The sequence below is a fragment of the Hoplias malabaricus genome, chromosome 4, assembly GCF_029633855.1.
Source record: "Hoplias malabaricus isolate fHopMal1 chromosome 4, fHopMal1.hap1, whole genome shotgun sequence".
NCBI classification, from domain to species: Eukaryota; Metazoa; Chordata; class Actinopteri; order Characiformes; family Erythrinidae; genus Hoplias; species Hoplias malabaricus.
In genome coordinates, this window is record NC_089803.1 from 52,922,297 (window position 1) to 52,941,875 (window position 19,579).

Consider the following 19,579-nt stretch of genomic DNA (forward strand, 5'->3'; position numbering starts at 1 on the left):
ATCAGTTATGGTGGACTGTCTGTGGAGACTCAACTGAACTTTGTTCAGAACTGAACACATCCAGTGTTATATTGTTCCATGGGGAATCATAAGAAATCGAAAAAGGTGGGCTGCATTTGGTCCCCATAAAAACAAAGAGTCGAAATGTATCCTCCAGCCAGCAATTAAACCTGTAATCCAAGTTATTTACAAGAGAAAAATCTTAAATATCTTATCTGAAATATCTTAAATGTGGCTTAGAGAAAATAAATCTAAGAAGCAACCCTACCACAGCTGGCTTGCCACTCAAAAGCCCCACCCCACAATGCAACTGAAAAGACTGGATTCTGGGTTATGATGTAAGAAACCCTGGCTGTTAAAACCTATTAATCTATGGCACTGACTGCTTATTTTTGCACATGATACACCTTCTAGCATCACGTGGACAAAAAATATTTTCACTAGAGGAGTGTCTTTAAACTGTACCCGTTTAAATAAGACTACACTTATAAAAATTTATAAAATAGAAAGGGTAACAGTCACCTCTTTTTTTTGTCTAATAGCCTACTGAAAGTGTCAAAGAACTTACTGAATATGTCAAGACAATGAATAAGCTAAGACCTGACAATGTGAGTTTAAAATGCATTCTATTGGTGGTTAATGGATTAAACTTGGTGGTTAAATGGTTAAAAGTTTTAACAGATATGTGCTGAAGCTGACAGGCTCAATGTTGACTGATGCAGAAGACCAAGTATGGTCAGTATGGATGTGGGTTAAGTATTTGGCAAATAACAGGTCACTGTTATATTTTAATCTATGTGTTATAAATGATTTTAATGACTTTAATGAATTTAATGACTAATAGCATTAATAAACAGCTTGTAAAAAATTAATAAATCTTAATATATTTGTCTTACTCTAGTGGTACACTTTAAAGTTGACGCAACTCTATTTATGGAGAACTACTTTTCTCACAGCAAAATAAACTCCCTACCTTCTGTTTGAGATTGTTCAAAAGCTCTGTCCTCCAAAGCCATGCAAGGCATTTCCAGACTCCAGTTGATTTCACTAGGAAGCTAACTGTGAAGAAGCTTCTTGAAGTATATCTTGCCTGTACATTTTTATTGATGTTTGAATTACAACAGAATATCCACTGTAACTTGAGCTGTTTAGTTTTAAGCACGTTTGGTACATCATTACTTTCATGCCATTTAGCTATGGTCTCCCAATTTTGCAGTCAATTGGTAGATCATTTAAGGTGGAACAGTATGTTTGAGGTGAAAGCCAATTGTAGCTTGGTCATGGTTGAAATTTATATCGCCTGTAAATGTGTATTGATGTTTGAATTGCCAGAGAAACACATATTAACTTTAAACTTGAGCTATTTAGGTTTGTAGCACTTTTGGAGTATATTTACGTCCATGCAAACTTAGATGTCTCCCAAGAATGGAGTCTGAAACAGCAAAAATAAGCCAAAGTTACCTGCCTATGGAGCAGAAATACAGCAACATCCTGATCTCTTTTCATGCCTTTTAACATGCTTAGGTCTCTGTACCATCCAAAGGATTCCAGATGTTGTTTCTTGGCCGTGCTTGAGAAGGAACATCAAAGCCGATGATGATGGGGGAGGGACAGTGCCAGGGCCTGCTCCTCTGATTCCAATGTCCTATGATCCTGAATGCCACCTGTTGATATTACACAAGCTGTGTGCACAGCTGAACATTTATAAGGAGTTTCTACAAACTTCTGGACACACAGTTTATCATTAGAATATGGTAACACTATGGTACCCAGACAACTGCTCCAGTTTATCAGACAATAAGTCATATTACATAACTGTACGCATGTCTACCGAAACAATACAAAAAGCAAAAGCAAATAGTGCATTTTAGTACTGCGCTGAAGTACTTCCTCAGAAAGACACATAATTCATGAAGCAGGTGGAGAAGACAGAACTGCATGTACTGTACATGAAGAGCTGCTGCTCCTTAAACAATCGCCTTGACAACCACTCAATGAACAGCAGCAAAACCTCTAACGTAGACGTTGTCTTCAATAAGTGATGATTACAACAGGTAGTTGTTCTGCTGCTGGAAAGCAGACTGCTAACAAAGAGTACAACATCCTCAGGAAACTCTGAGTAAACATGAATTAGGTTAATCACTTCTGAGAGTTCTGCAGTAACTATTACAATGGCTGGGCTTGGGAAATATTTGTAGCACACATGGTAATAAATGGATAACAATGTACTGATATTATAGTAACAAATTCTATATACTATTACAAATTGAATAAGTTTTCAGTAATCCCATGTGTAAAAATGTAGTAAATATAAAAACCTGTATCTTTAACTTTCATTCAAATTTGAGAATGCTTTTTCCTTCATTTTTTCAAAGGTAACAAGTAGTCAAACACCAATCAAAATCAAGTGAGATACAAGATCTGAAGTGAGATTTCTTGATTACCCCTATTTCTGGGGTTGTTCTATAAAGTAGGGTTTATGAATTAGCTAGATAACGTATAAGCACCATAATAATCATAGACAAGATGTAAATTATCTTGTACCAAGCCATTAGAGCTTCACATAGGACCCATCTTTCTTCCTACCTGCAAACACAAAATTCCTGTAATCTTTGGTCATTTAAAGCTCCTTGGTGACTAAGGTTGTACCTGCCCCACTGGCTAAGTTAAATACCATCCAAAATGAATGTACCACAGCTCTTATTCTATTGAACAGACTAGTTATCTGGCCAAACTGAGAAATCCTGAATTGATGGACTCCCCCATGTGTAGAAAATTTTGTAATATTAAAGTTATTACCTATATAACTTTGATTCCTATTGGGGGCAGTGGGCATGAAAGAACAGCACAGCCCTTCTCCCTCAATCCATGGTTGAGGTATGGTTGGGCAAGGCACCAAACTCAGAACTGCTACTGTGTGTGTGTGTGGGTGGGTGTTGTGTGTGTGTCTGTGTGTTCACTGCCACAGATGGGGTGAATGCAGAAAACACATTTTGTTGTACTTTGCACAAAGACAAATAATGGCTCATTTCACTTCATTTTAAATGCTGAAGCAGTTCTGATTAAATAATGGTGTATTTGTGCTGAATAATTATCACGCGTCATTTAAGATGGAATGGAATGTTTTAAGAGAGTGCAGTCTTTGGTGTGTGCAGTCTCCTGAATTTGGAGACATTCTACATTAAGTAGCAGGTAGTGTCGCAGTCACACAGCTCCAGGGACCTGGAGGTTGTGGGTTCGATTCTCGCTCTGGGTGACTGTCTGTGAGGAGTTGGTGTGTTCACCCTGTGTCCGTGTGGGTTTCCTCTGGGTACTCCGGTTTCCTCCCACAGTCCAAAAATACACGTTGCAGGTGGATTGGTGACTCCAAAGTGTGAGTGTGTGAATGAATGTGTGTGTGTCTGTGTTGCCCTGTGAAGGACTGGCGCCCCCTCCAGGGTGTATTCCCTGCCTTGCGCTCAATGATTCCAGGTAGGCTCTGGACCCACCGCAACCCTAAATTGGATAAGCGGTTACAGATAATGAATGAATGAATATTACACACATATGAGTGAGCAAACAGGTTGTAGAACTAGTAACTAGGAAACATCCTTAGAATTTAAAAAAACAAATGTTTTAAAATATTTTTTAATTATTACGTTTATTTGACTGTAAAGTTAAATACCATCCAAAATAAATGTACCACAGCATGTATTATATTGAACAGACAAGTAATCTGGCTAAATGGAGAAATCTTTAGATTGGAGAAGTCTAAAGATTTTTATGTTTAAGAAATGTTATTTTATATATTTCTGTATGCTGGCCCATCACTTTTGGTAGTTAGTCATTTTATTACTATTAAACCCCCTCTGAAAAATGCAGTGCAGGGGTTTTTGCAGGGGTATGTCTTTGATCTTGGTCCCATGAGCACAAAGCATTACACCATGTCAAGTAGGATTGGGACATCAAAGTAGAATGCCATGGGATATTAAGGTAACTGGATTTTTTCCATTTTTTCCAGAGTGTGTAGTATATAGCTCCAAGGTGCAAAGCAGTATGCTTATGTAAAAATCCCAATTTCAGTGTACTTTCTAGGGAACCTGTCCTATTTAGCAGCTCAACAACTTGTTCCGAGCTACATGTGGTGTAATGCTAATGTACTGGTTTATCTGGTAGAATAAAAAAAAAAAAAAGAAAGTAAAAAGCCAAATACTGGTCTTGGGTCCAGAAACTAGTGAAAGCCAAGGATAATGATCACAGAAGACAGAACTCTACAAACAAATGTAGTATGCAATACAACTTATTGTAAGGCCATACAGGACTTAGCTATGGTTGATTCCATTCTGATTATACACTCTTAAAAATAATGGTGCCAAGAGGTGTACTTTGAATAATCCTGTAATAGACACTTTCTATTTCCTAAAATGTGGTAGCATTTTACAGTTTGGTTCGAGATGCTTGTAGTGAAGGCCAACTATTCAGAGTGTGGGTGATGATGAACAGGTGCATTACTCTCACCAGCATTTCTCTATAGAATGAATAGCTATGTGGTGATATTGTGCTGAAACATGAATAGTTATTACAATGAGCATTGAAAAAAAATTGTATGCCCAAATTTTATGGAAAAAATAATTAACATTTCTTAAATTAGAATAAATAAATGTAGACAATAGCTTAAAATCCATTCATTCATCATACATTTTAACATGGTAAAAAGGGTAACTGACGATTTCATTTTACAAAAAAAAAAGAAAAATTAAATATGTAGTTAAAATATTTTTGCACAGAATATTTTAAGTACATGGTCTTTTAGGCAGCATGTAAAGAAAAATGCTGTGTCTAAGAAATTTACAAGAAAAATATTCGGGAACTTTGTGTGATAAATATTCTGCCTCTATAATTTTCAACAAATTACCAATATAAGCACCTGTACCTGGTGACTGAAGCAGGCATGACTATAATGGCCAGTGATTGTACTGAGACAAAAAAAAAAAAAACAAGAAATTTAAGAGTTTTGTTGGGTCAGTTTTACTGTAACTGGGCCAGGATAAAATTTACAGCCTGTGTGGTAATAATATAAAGCTAAATGTTGCATTTAGGACTAACTGGAATTTGGAAGTAAGGTTGCCACCATTGTAGGAAGGTTTTGAATGGTCCTGTACTTTTTATGATGAAATGACCACTATAGTGTCCATAGGTGTGAATGTTTGAGTGTGTGTGTGTCGCTCTGTGCAGGACTGGCACCCCCTCCAAAGTGTGTTCCTGCCTTGCACCCAATGATTCCGTGTAGGCTCTGGACCCACCGCGACCCTGAACTGGAAAAGCCGTTACAGACAATGAATGAATCAATGAATGTGTTGAAAGATCTGTGAGAGAATTATTTCCATTGTGAGGACTTGACTGCATTCAGTCACAAATATTTGTGAGATTGGGTGCTGATTTAGGAAATTTTGCTCTGGATGAAAAAAATAAAGTGTTACATCACTGCAGAGAAGGCAATGCAGTGTCTACACCTCTAGCTGATATTTACCACTGAGCATAATATTCTTAGACACATCTGTGTCTTTTCTGGAGTATTCAATTTTATTGGTATCATCTTTTGTACAGATTGTACAGTAAAAGTAAACATTGATGTGCTTTAAAGTATCTAAATTCATATATAACAGGTGCCTTCCCTGATTATCATCATTTGTGGAAATGGACTCCCATTGAGCCACTATTAACAAGATATTGTTCTTCTGTGGTGGATTATTTTCAGCACCTTCAAATAGTGCTGTGAGTTAGTGCTGACTATGTTCCTAACACATCAACACATTTAAATAACGAATGGTGCAAATTACATTAATATGGCCATTGGGTTGCCAAAGTTCTTAATCTCAGAAACTTCCCTTAAGTGTTGCAGCTGTCTAAGCATTGTCCCTCATCGGGAAATCGCCTGTTTGATCACAGTTGGTCCCTCAGGTAATTTGAGACTGAGAATCCAAGAGAGCACAATTGACCTAGCTCTCTGTGTGAATATGATGGCCCTGCTTTTCCCCTAATCACAGTGCTAGCTGTTGTGGGAATCTGTTAGCTAATACAGCAGATCAGCATAGTTAGAATTCTCAACCATGCGTATGGCACTGTCCAGTGTTGTTGTGTAAGCAGCACTTTGAAAGAACATTAGTTGGCTTCACTGTTCTCAGAGGAAGCATATGCTTGCTCTCACCTCCCAGCCTGGTGGCTTTGTTTGGAATTGGCAATGACTAAAATGGGCGGAAATTAAAAACCGACAAAACAAAATGAAGGTTGATTCCACTTGATATGCACACAGTAATTATAACACTAAAACTGGATGAGTGAGCATCCAGCAGAATCTTTCCTTTTGTATAGCATAGTGGAAAATGTGAAGATTAATATTATCATTATGACATATTGGTCTTTTTTAAACCGCAGGGCAGAATGATTCTGAGCACAGAGGGTAACCTTTCCCATGGCTTTTCCACATAGACACGGTTCAGCATGGAACACTTACAAGCTGTGCTGAGCTAACTGTACTCAGGGCCACTTTGAACCATTCTGTAGGAGGGTTTAATGACATAAGGACCCTCTGATTGGCTGTTTAAACTATGCTGTGAGGATTTGTTTGCAGTCAGTCATATGCAATTAGGACACCATTATGGATGATTAGTTCTGGATCACAAACTCCACTCCAGTCATCCCAAAGTTAGGTGATGGCTATGTTTGGAGGCTTGATACCCTGGCACTAAGACACAAGGGTTTGCCTCCATTCTATTGGCAATGCTGATCTATGAAAACTGCACACACTATACCTTTACAGGAAAAAAAATGTTTGCAATCGGTTCATCTTCAATTGCTTAAGTCACTCATTATAATATGTCCCAAATGGTAGGACATTCTAAACAGATTGATTTAAAAATTATCATTCCTGAACAGATGTAATGGGGCAAACTTCAGTACAATTTTGCATTACCAAAGACCATCATTCTTAGTTTTAGTGGAGTGGATGTGTTTTGTTGAATAGGAAACAAACCAAGAGACTTATAACCCAACTTCGAAAAGTGACCTTTATTAGAGATTTGAGGTGTTTAATTCATCTCCCTCTACGAAAGGCTGCAGATTGCAGCAAGTCATTAAGTTCAGGAGCGAGGTCACCTCCATTTGTTTGTTAAACAGTGTAATTGTTGTTAGTTCCCTAAGACGCAGCATTAGTAAAAAGGCCTGAGGGCGATGTGAGGATCCTCTTCACACAGGAACCCAAATTGCTCTCGTCTCAAATCGCTCTGTATTTACAGAGAGAATGCCACTCTCTGGCTGAGACTCACAAAGACATTATTGCTAGATTTGTTGTTGTCTTATTGAGTGCAGTTTGATGGCTTTAAAAGCCTAAACATCATGAAGGGGATTACTCTGAAATGTTTGCCCATTGCTGGAAAAATATATAATGGAATTAATTTGTTGAAAATGCACTTTTACAAAGCAGGGATTCTTCTCAGTTGTTTTATCCCAGGTTTTACCATCTTCAAGCTAAGCCTAAACACTAAAGTGCAGTCTCCCAAAACAAAAAGAGAGCATGATCATTTATTGGTAAGAGCCATAATTCATTTTCATTGCATTGGCAGTCTTTGAAACCAGTCTTTTACTGTGCAAAACCCAGATAATTATTTAATATCCAGTAAAAAAAAAGAAAATATTGAAGACAGCTTTGAGGACATCAAAAAAAGACACATATTTAGTATTCAGTGTAATAATACAGTTCTGTGTAACTCTAACAATGGGCAATTGACATCACTAATTTAACTTTATAATATATAAATATTGCAATAAACTGTGAAGGAATAATTTCTAATGATTGCTAAAGCACCCAATATGTACATTTTTCTGTTGGAATTGCACCACAGACGAATGCTGAATGTGTTTATAACCCTTTAACCCATGCTTCTCACTCTTCATGGTGATTTATATGCAGCGTCTCTGGAGTGTCCAATTACATTTCATGCTTTTATATGGAGATTTACCAAATTTGACAGATGTGTCCACACTGGGAGCACCTTAAAGTAGAATTCCGAGGTGTCTTCAAATATTAATATAGTATGTTTGAACACCATGTGCAGCTTGAAATATGAAAAAAAGAGAAGAATCCATTGACCACAAGCTGGGATTTCACATCCTGACTCTCCTGCCCCTTGAAGCCACTCACCAAATTAGCTCTAGCCTGGAGTTCCAATGAGTGGGTGAAGTTTTTCAAATTGAATCATGAGCAGTGGGGATAAAAAGCAGAGGATGACAGAAGCACACCAGCAGGATAGAAATAGTACACAGTGCATGGAATACTGAGTTTAAAAAGCCTATGCTGTCTGAAAAAAGTAATTCAATAAGGAAATGTTCATGAAAAAGGTGGAAAAGACAATTGTTTATGTTCCTTAGCACTGCTGATACCTATGGATTCTAATCCAAATAAATGACTTGCTGTTGGCAGATGAGGTGAAGAATGCTTGCCTATGCTTGATTTAGCAGTAAATGCTTTTAGTTGTACCCTTTTGTACCACAGATATCTGAATATTTGACCCCGAAATCCTAATAGCAATGTTTTCATAGTTTATATCTGTGCCAGAATAGTTAAAGTTGTCCCTGCAGGAAAGTGGAGACAAACTACCTAATCAGAAAAAATCATGTTTCATAAGCCAAATGGAGCAGCAACTAAAATTAGCCTGAAATGATTGTCCATAGTGGCAAATTACATCAGTCTTTAATGTTTTATACACACTTTTCCTCAAACCAAGCCAGCAGCTAGTTGATTTGTCCTTGTGTGTACCAAAAGAGCATTTTAGTAATTATAAAGAATCCAAAAGCTTCATTTTCATGATTGCACACTCATTACGCAGATCTGATGAGCAGAACTACTGTGCAATCACCAGTTTTCCTTCTTCCAAGGATATATATTCAAAACAGTGAATAGCTGTGATTTTAATATTTTCCTTTCACTGTCTGTCGTAAATGAAATATATGAGGAGAGATCAGGTCTACAGAAATCAATTCCCGCATTCTCTTGTCTGGGCAATCTTTACAGAGATCACCATGGGAACAAATGGCATTACTATGTCAAAACAAAGGGCGAAAACAAAAGGGGTGTAGCATGTGTGAAAATATTACCCAATGCTTAGACAGAGCTATTCAGTATATCTGCCTGTTTGTTATTGTCCACGTAAATAAATGAAAAATAAATTTTATATATATATAGTCCTTACATGTCTGTAATTAAGTCATTTGATGTAGTATATAAACATTGTTTAGTGTTTAAATTATTCGTTCTGTTGAAATAGACCTGGGGGCGTGGTCTATTAAAAACTGTTTAATGTAGGTCTAAGTTCAATTCAGCATTAACATCATCTTCATTATCCAAGATCAATATCTGACATCACTGATGTTTTATGTGGCTGAATGCCATCAAATCCTCACAGTTATGTTCAAATTTCTAACATATGGTCTCCTTAGAAGAGCATGGTCTGTCAATGAAGCAAAGTGGGACAAAATACACATTGATAACTTAAATTTCAGATTAATTATGGGGCCAGTGCTTCTACAACCATGTAGCTATATAGCGTATGTATTTATATAATAATATGTATTTTATATTTATAATACATAGAAATGATAATGAGCTCATTTGGATAAAATGTCTTTGAGTTATGAAACCAAACATATGGTTATCTAACAGTATTGTTAAAAAGGATGAGGTCAGTTCAGTTCAGTTCCTGTGTATCAGCCTGATCAGTAAACCACCTTAATGAATTCTCTCTGAAGACCAACCGATCAATAGTGTGGGTCGCTACATCTCTCTCTCTCCATGCTAACTGAACACTGCTCATCAGTGCAAAAAGAAGAATATTATCAGTATACCTGTTTAATCACTAAACAGTTAGACTTCAGACATGATACAAACCAAACTTTACATGACAACATCATAACAGCATTTTTTGAAAATATGCTATAATATAAGCTACCCTTTATATGTTACTAAATTTTCATAACAAACACACAAAATGGTAAAAATTGCTTGTATATAACATTTTTCACATGATTCATTCCTCTCAGTTTACAAAACCTACTTATGGGAAAGTTGGGATTGCAATAAAACCAGAATGAGTTTTTTTCTTGAACCTTTATATGACTAACAAAATATGAATGTCAATGTTTCTCCAGAACACCTTAATTGTATTTTGCAATACAAACACATCTGGAATTTGATGCCTGCCGCATAATGCAAAAAAGTGGGGTGCGGATGCATGTTTACTATTGTGTTACATCAGCTTTCTCTTGGATTACATTTCTCAATAGCTTGGGAACTGAGAATACAAATTACAGCAGTTTTGCAAGCGGACATTTTGCCCATTCTTGCTTGATACAACTTGAAAATCTGAGAGTGCCGTTGTCAGATTCTCATCTTCAATATGCATCATAAGAGACACATCTGGGCTGCAAACAGGCCGGTTGCCTTTTGCACTCTAAAGGCCTATTTGAATAATTGTTACCAGAGTATTTCCATTATTTTAATCACATCTGAGTTGACCATTTCAGTCACTCCCAGTCGCTCTCATTTATGGAAAGATTCATGAGCCTTTTACCTACTGTAAAATGAGGGTTAAAATAACCCCAGGTTAAAATAACCCCATGCAAAATTGACATGTGGGTGAATATTCTGTCATATTTTCCACAGGTTTTCTCAAGAATGAAGCTGGAGGAGACGATGTGATGAAATGCACGCTTTAAGCACGAGGATAAGCTCTGCTGCTGAATGATGCACACGTGCAAATTCACAAATTGACTTTCTGGTGACAGTTGGTTGATTGTTTGAAAAAAAAAAGCAGCCTAGTACTGTATTATGAATGAATGTTCTACTGTTAAACAGTTTATAGTGTCAGATATAATAATTGTGTGAAGGATTGGTAATGTTTTTGCTGTTTTCTTGCTCATTATCTTTTATGAAGATGAATGTTCTCAGAGCAGTAGTGACATACTAAACACTCTAGTAGCTCTGCTGTGTCTGATCCACTGGGTAACAGCAACGTGTGAATCAAGTAGCCACACACATCTCTGTTATTTTCTCCAAGATTTCTCATGCAGTGCAAATCCACCATTAACATTGCTGATATCATCATCATCATCATCTGCTTCTTGGCCTCTTAACCATTTCAGGGTCATGGTGACATTACTGATATCTGTTGGTAAAATTACATTATACTACTACCCCATGTAAAATTATTCCTGGTTTATGCCATGGTGTTATAGCACTCCACGGTTTTCCACGGTAGATGGCGAAATACCTTAAAATTTTTAACCTTCTGTTGAGATATTATCTATTTTAACTATTTTACATGTCTCTTTATGACACATCTTTGGTGGTAAAAATCTTTGGTGGATGATTCCTTATATTTTTATATTAACCTGCTTATAGTGGAATGTCTCAAAACTGTACAACCCATAATCAAATTATTTTGCCACTCTCCCAACGTTTTGGAGCAAGCATCAAATTAAAGGTTATAAAGTTAAATTAATCAGTTATGCATTATAAAAATCAGAAAACAGTGCTGAATCCTTATAAGTTTGGCTACGTTATGCAATTTTACAATAACAAAGCATGTTTTTAATCATCATTAGTAACTTCACCAACATTATGTAACATCTCTAAAGAAATTTTCAATGCTTTATTTTGTGGGTAATTAAATAATTTAGATATGTTCATCCATGATTATTTGGTGTTACTGAGGTGAAATCTCCAGAGGTGTTCCGTACTGCACTAGAGGGGGTATTCAAAAGGGATAATGCTTGTGAACCTTGAGCTAAATCACCGAGTACTGTTCCCAGTGTGGCACCGTGCCTCACATTGCAGAAAAAAAAAAAAAACATTGAAAAATGACCGTATAAAGCAAAAATATTCCATTCACCAACCAAGAGGTCACTAGAGAAGTCTGAGGGCAAAAGGGCAGAGGCTTAAGCCACAGGAGGTCTATCCAAGCCAGTCTGGATTATTCAATCTTATTTATATTCACCTTGATGTTAGCTGCTTGCCAAGACTTGCCTCAATTTCAAGTATTTCTAAAGCTGTGCTTTATACCTATTTTTTTCTGGTTGTTTTGTCACAAGCTCTTTTCTTCGGTTTTCTGGATTATGGAGCTCCCTTTGGTGTAATAGCCCGTATTATAATCCATGCCTTTTATGATGGCTGTGAGTATTGGAAACCTTCAAATATACCGCCCACCTCCTTGTCATTAAATTTATTACAGCATTTTGGAAACCATTCTGTGCCTTATTGCAGACAGAATTGCTTTAAAACTGCAATGTTACAACAGCAATGGTGGTGTACTACTATGTATATGTTGCCATAGTGATAGCGTCCAGCTTTGGTGATTAGTTTAATGTGGAAATAAAAGAATAACAATTCAAGATCAATTCATGTTAAATAATATTAATTTGAGCAGGGTTTTTTTAATTGGAGTATTTCAGGAGTGTTTTTAAGTATATATGTGTATAGTATTTTTAATGTAAATTTAGATATTTCAGGATATCACTTTCTAACCCTGTATAATAAGAAATAATAAAAATTGTGAACTATGCCATTGGTGAGATTTTCTCAAACTGCTGAAACCACGTTGCTGAGCTATTTCCTGTGTGTTTGTACACAGTCTTAACTGTGATAGCAGTTATGTCTGCGCTCCAGGCCGTGTGTGTGTGTGTGTGTGTGTGTGCGTGCACGTGTGCATGCGCTTATGTGTCTGAGACAGACACTCACCATTCATCAGCCTTGCTCTTTGATTGCCCTGTTCCCACAGCAACCTCGTCGCCAGTCGATACCAGCGGGTTAGTGGGGGGATGTTGCAGGGAGGGTGTTATGGAGGTCTTCCCTTCTGCAGCACACAGCTATAATTAAACTCCAATTAGAGCTGGTGTCCGCTGCCAATCTTCAGCAGCAACATCCAGTAAGGTGCGTGTGAACAGCGGGCAGTCACCAGAGGGAACGCCTCACAGTAGACGCACTGGACAATAATGGAGGCAGACTCACCACATGACAGTTTAATGTATCTCAAACACTGGCCTTCATGTACAGAGCCTCCTGGGGACAATGCAAGGGCTACTATGGAAAGAGAACTTTGTGTCCAGATGTGTCTGAAAAGGTACAGTAACAAGGAAACATGGGAAATAATACAGGGTCAATGTATACCAGGAATGGGGAGTCTGCCTCTCTATATAGCATAAACAAATTGATAAATATGCACCAGAATGGAAATAAACTCATTTCGGAGGCAGGATTAAAATGTATATATTGATTAGGTTTCATTCGTTCAAACAACGGTCCATAGTATGTGGAAACTGTTTTGAATCCATTGTTTGTTTCTTTTTTCTTTTTTTTCATTTTTTCATTTGGTATAGTAAGACAAAAATGGGATTTCCAGTTTTCAAATTTTCCATTTCTGCTCTTCAAAATCTGAATTTTCAGGAAAAAAAAACCCCAAAAAAATGACATTTTATTCAAATGTTTCATTTTCGTCTTTAATGCACCTTGTAATGAAAGAGATAGGACTGCACCATTAGAGCAGGAGAGACCAACCTGCTGTACCTCTCTGCACGTTAACCACAGACTTCCCACCAAACAGTGAATAATGTCTTTGAACTCAGACACACACCAGCAGCAGTGTCAGCACTTATACGATACACATAAACAATTTGATTTTACTTTTTAATATCTGAAACAGTGTGAATTTCATTCAGGTTATGGAGTTTGCTGGTTTAAGGGTCATAATTATTTTTCGAAAAAAATAAGGATTGATTTTGTGATTAAAACTAAATAACGTCTAATAAAAGTTTGGAGTCCAGTTTTTTTGTGCTTTTCCACAAGAAACACTGCTATAGACTCGCCCACAGAAGCCTACATGGCGTGACTGCCTTTTCTTGAAGTGTAGATGGTTTAACTGCACTGGCCCAGTAAGTGATGACCTTGCTGCTCCGTGTGTCTCCGTGTATAATGTTGGCCCTTAACAAGTACGAAGACATTATCCGCTGTTTAGTGGAATGTAAACAATAAATGATACTTGAAACAATAAACATGAAAAAAAAAATAAACAGAAGGACTACAAGACAATATCCAAGTTGAAACTAAAACTTAAACAACACTCCAACACAAGCACCAACACAAAAAGCCAAACGTACAAACAGATCCAGCTGTCTAAACTTGGACTGTACTGAGATCAAGAGTTTGAACCTAGCTGATCCTTTAGCCATCTGAGAAACTTTGGCATTATTCTCTCTCAAGTTTATATCTTTTTGTGATGGTAGGATGGCTTTCCTCCACTCCTCCAATCCATGCAATGCTACCAAGCGTTAGCATCTCTTAGCTAACATAACAGTAGTAGGCAATTAGTACGGTCCTCTGAGCATGTTGTGCTGTTCAGCCGCATTTCTCTAGCAGAAGTCTGAAACAATGCAGTGGCAGGTTTCATACATCCCAGAGGAAAGATACATTAGCCTGCACCCTCCCAGCTTGGCAGTATCATGTGCCTGGAAGCGACATTTTTAATGGGTGTAATTGGCAATGACATATTGTGCAGAAAAACGGAAGAAAGTGGTCATAGTTCCAGCATTCCGAACATTGTCTATGAATTTAAAGTGGGTAAGAATGTTTTACAGAACTCCAATTGTCCTGTCCTTTTTTGGTCTGATTCTTCAGTTCTCACTTAAAGGCATTTACTTTGCTCATCTATTTTTTCCTATGTAGAGGATGTCTGTGCAAACAATATTGACTCAAATAAAAACAAGCAAATAAATCCAGTGAGCCAATACAACAGCAGTGGGGATATGAATATGCCACATATTTTAAGTGTGTTTGGAGACTGGCCGGCTGCAGGGAGGAGTGTCTATTACAAATTAGCTGAATAAGTTCTGTCTGAATCTGGCAAAGGAATGCAGCAGCTTGTTCGTCTTTGTATTATCTGCTCCTGAAACTGCTGTGAGCCCAACTACAGAAGCAGGATTTTAGCTGGTTAAATTTAGGCTTAATCTGATCCAACACTGGATTTTCTGTCTGAAAATTGTGGATCCATTTTTACCAGGTTACTCCATGGCAATTTATCCTATGGGCATGTTCTAGGCTCCTAATTCAGGATTTGGGGTTGAAAACTGCTCTTTGAACAAACAAGGAGGACTACTGACCAATCAGAGACAAGTGGCCTAGAATATAATGCAGTGATACCTCCAATAACACCTACACAATAGCAGTCTTGGCAACATTTTTTTTTAGTTGTAAAACTTTATTAAGAAACTACATACATTTCTGTGTTAATCCTTAAAAATAGTCCTATTTGCATAAATTCAGCTATAGGTCATGAAATTTAGTAGAGGAATAATATAGAACTTCTTGTTCTTGTTTATTTATTATTTTATTTACTTATTTGTTTATTCCTTCACTTCATATTGGGCAGAAATTCCAGTGCACCAACTTACTGCACTATTAAAATGGAAAGAAAATTTGATTAAGAAGCTGTAAAGAGAAACATCTTCAGCTTTGACTTGCTTTTGCTGGCATTTCTGAAAGTTGATTTGTGCCTTTTATGTCTTCTTTGCCTTTGAATTATTTCATCTGAATTTGGTAGAGGAAACGTCTGTCTTTTTTGGACGTGAAAAACAAATGAGCATTTGTAGGAGAGATTATGCCTGGTTTCAAAGACATAGAAAAATCTGTCATTTTTTATTTTTTTTTTGCATGAGGTCAGATGTCCAGTATTATTTGTGAAAATGTGTGGATGTTGGTTTTGAATAAAACACCACACCTGTTCACTGTAGATGCTGAAATGACTTACGCAGAAACATTGTTCTTGCTAGGGTATGATTAGTACCAGGAACAGCTTGTTGTCTTATGCAGTTATATGCATACAGTGAAAACCCATTTTTCTGGGGTCCATGTGAGAACAAATGGGTGGATACAATGGCCCACCTTGTCTTCTCATTATAAGCATGACAATCTCTTGTCAGTGACAAAAAGGTATAAAAAATAATGTAAATATTTTGGCTGACAAAACTTGATTCTGTTTTTTAAATACTACTACTACTACTACCACTAATAATAATAATAATAATAATATTTAGAAGAAGAAGAATAAATTTGATGCCTGCATCTCACAAGACAATTTGGAACAAAGGGCAAAATATGAATGAAAACCTTTTAGATTATTTCAATTACACCATTCTGAAACAATTTTTCTATAAGCAGGTGAAAGATATATAAAAGATATAACATATCATCCACCAGAGGCTCTTGCTGTTGAAAGATGAGTCATAGCTCATCACTTTGTGCCAAACATCATGAGAGAATTGTCAAACAATTCATAACATATATCTCAGTGCAAACAGTGAAAAAAAATACCAGGAATTCAGAGAACTCTCAGTCCGTGTTGGGCAAAGCCAGACATCACTGTTGAATGAGCATGACCTTTATGTCCTCAGATGGCATTGCACGGGAAAGTGTCATGTATTGAAATCAGCCTCTTTGGATGCATCATGAAGGGAGAATTCAAAACTACTGAGCTACTGAAGACTTGTATCAAGCCAGAATGGACAAACATTTCATTTGTAAAACTTTAACAATTGGTATTCTCATTTTACATATGATTAAAACTTGTAAATAGAAAAAGGTAATAGAACACAGTGGTAAACATGTCAACTTAAACAAGCATTCCCAGTGTTAACGATCACCAGACTACGGCTTTGCTACATAGGCACAGATATCTTTTAGCAGATCTGGAGAGTTTGGACAGCTTTCTCTTTCAAGCATATCAAGCTCTCCAGTGGATTTGTGTTAGCAGAAGTTCCAATAGAAGCAGCATCAAACTTTAGATGTTTTAGAGGATTCATGTGCTTTTCTCACACTCTCAGATTGGTGGCATAGAGTGTGACTAAGGGAGTGGTGGATTGATAAAGACAGTGGATGGATGTGGTAATTACTAAATTTCGGGAAATTGTGTAAAAAAAAAATCTATATTAATAAAAATGCTGTTTCCTGTGGTTAAGATCTATCTCCTACCATCGAAAAATGCTTAAGTGATTGTATTCCAATCACATTGCATCCTGGGTGTGATGAGACCTGGCTTATCCTTTGGTCAAGGGAAATCTGTAAACCAAAGACACATAATCAGGCTGTAAACAAGTCTTTAGTTATTCATTATTAAATGAAGCACTTGAGTTAAAAACCAATATCTTAAAAAATAAAGCATTGCAGGCCACTTTTTTTCTAGTATACTAGTTTCTAGTATGGGTTTCATCCCTTCACCTCTTTTTTAACACCCCTGATGAGAACATAAACTGTACTGAAGCAGAATCAGACATCTCAGGATTGTAATGGTAGTGTGGCCTTGACTACTACTGTATATTTCTGTTTTGCTTTTTTTACTGCAAGTAGTCTGATGTTGGAGATTTGAGATATGTGTGGGTAGCCCTTGAACATTAACTGTTGTGGTAGAGTAATCTCCAGGACTCCTTAGGAGTTGGCCATAAAGCTGTAATTATCCTCACAGCAACTGATTTTCAGCTTACTAATCAAACAGTGCAACTTTCCCTTGATTGAAGGCCTTTGCAGGTCTTTTCAAAAACAGCCAATGCTAAACTTGTGGTCCTTAACAACCACTAGTGCTCCTGAATATAAATGCAAGCAGGATGCAGGGCATAGGCAGAATGTCTGATATTACAATATATTGTATAAAAATAATTATGCAGTCATATATGTTATGAACTTAGAAAAGTGGCTTATACAACAATATATGTGTTTGTTATTTATTAGACTCACCTACTATTACCTACTCTATATAATACCTATTGTATACACTATTATATATGTATTATATAGTATTTTATACGTCAAAGATTGATTATTGAATTAATTAAATATACTATAAATGTGATGTCTTTTGCCCAGTATTATGTTCATTCATTCATTCATTCATTATCTGTAACCCTTATCCAGTTCAGGGTCACGATGGGTCCAGAGCCTACCTGGAATCATTGGGCGCAAGGCAGGAATACACCCTGGAGGGGGCGCCAGTCCTTCACAGGGCAACACAGACACACACACATTCACTCACACACACACGGACACTTTTGAGTCACCAATCCACCTACCAACGTGTGTTTTTGGACTGTGGGAGGAAACCGGAGCACCTGTAGGAAACCCACGCAGACACAGGGAGAACACACCAACTCCTCACAGACAGTCACCCGGAGCGGGAATCGAACCCACAACCTCCAGGCCCCTAGAGCTGTGTGACTGCGACACTACCTGCTGCGCCCAGTATTATGTTAAAATAATAAAATAAAAAATAATAATAAGAAGAAAATAAATAAAAATAATAAAATAATAAAATATAAATAAAAATCTGAGAGGGGGCAAAAAAGTGTCCCCCGGGTATTGCACTGTGGAGCAGTAAGAAGGTGTCCTCTGTTGGAATGAAGCTCCATTCAATATATTTGGTTTAAGCTGGAGTAACATTTTTATCCAGAAAATGCCATAGTAATGTTCTCAAGATTGAATGCCATCAAATCCTCAATGAAAGGTCACAACATATATCTAAAATCTTCAAAGAACTGAATAAAGTGTGACAAAGTGGAGCAGGTGTCAACATCATGCTATATACACTGTTCCTGTACAATACATCAGCCACACTTTACCTGGGCCATTAATATAAAGGGACCACTGCAAGATGGCTGACCATATTTATTTATTCCACTGCTGGTCTGAGCATTAGTAATGACATGGTAATAGTATGATACCATACAAGTGCTCAGGCACAGCAGCAGTGTTAAATGTTGTATGAATATGATTATGTATTCCTATGGGCTCTATGATACTTTATCATGGATATGCTTTTTTTGTAGTTGTTGTAATTTTAAAGGTTCATGCTCTCTGGGTGGTTGAAATAGCACTCCCTCCCTCCTTGTCACAAGCATAACAATTTCATAACAATTGTTGTTTATGAACAATTTCATAAAGTTACATTTTTATTTAACTTATAAAAATGAATAAAGACAATCTTTCCATATTTTCACTGACCAACTTGACAGTATTTTGTAAAGATGAGCAAATTTTTAAATTGATGTTATAGAAAATAAACCTAGTAATATTTACCATTGTGTTACATCATCTTTCTTTTTAATTTCACTTTTTACATCAATTGGGTACTGAGTATAAAGACTGTTGTAGTTATGCATATGGAAGGTTAGCCCATTTTTTGTTTAATACAATACTTTGATACAACAGTTGTTCAAAGGTTTGTGGTTAATCTTGTCTGATTCTTTTTTCAAGATGTACTATAGGACACAGAAAAGACTTCAGGCAGGTCAGACAAGTATATGCGCTACATATAAGAAACCATACTGTTGTAGCATGTGCAGAATGAGGCCTAAAATGGTCTTGCTGTCATATCTGAGAGAAGCTCAGGTAGAAGAACCTGGCTATGTGATTTGAACGTCAGTTAACTGGAACACAGCTGTAAATACCACAAGACAGACTGTGTTCCACTTAACTGAAGTAGTATGGCAAGATGTGGTGAGCCACAGCCAG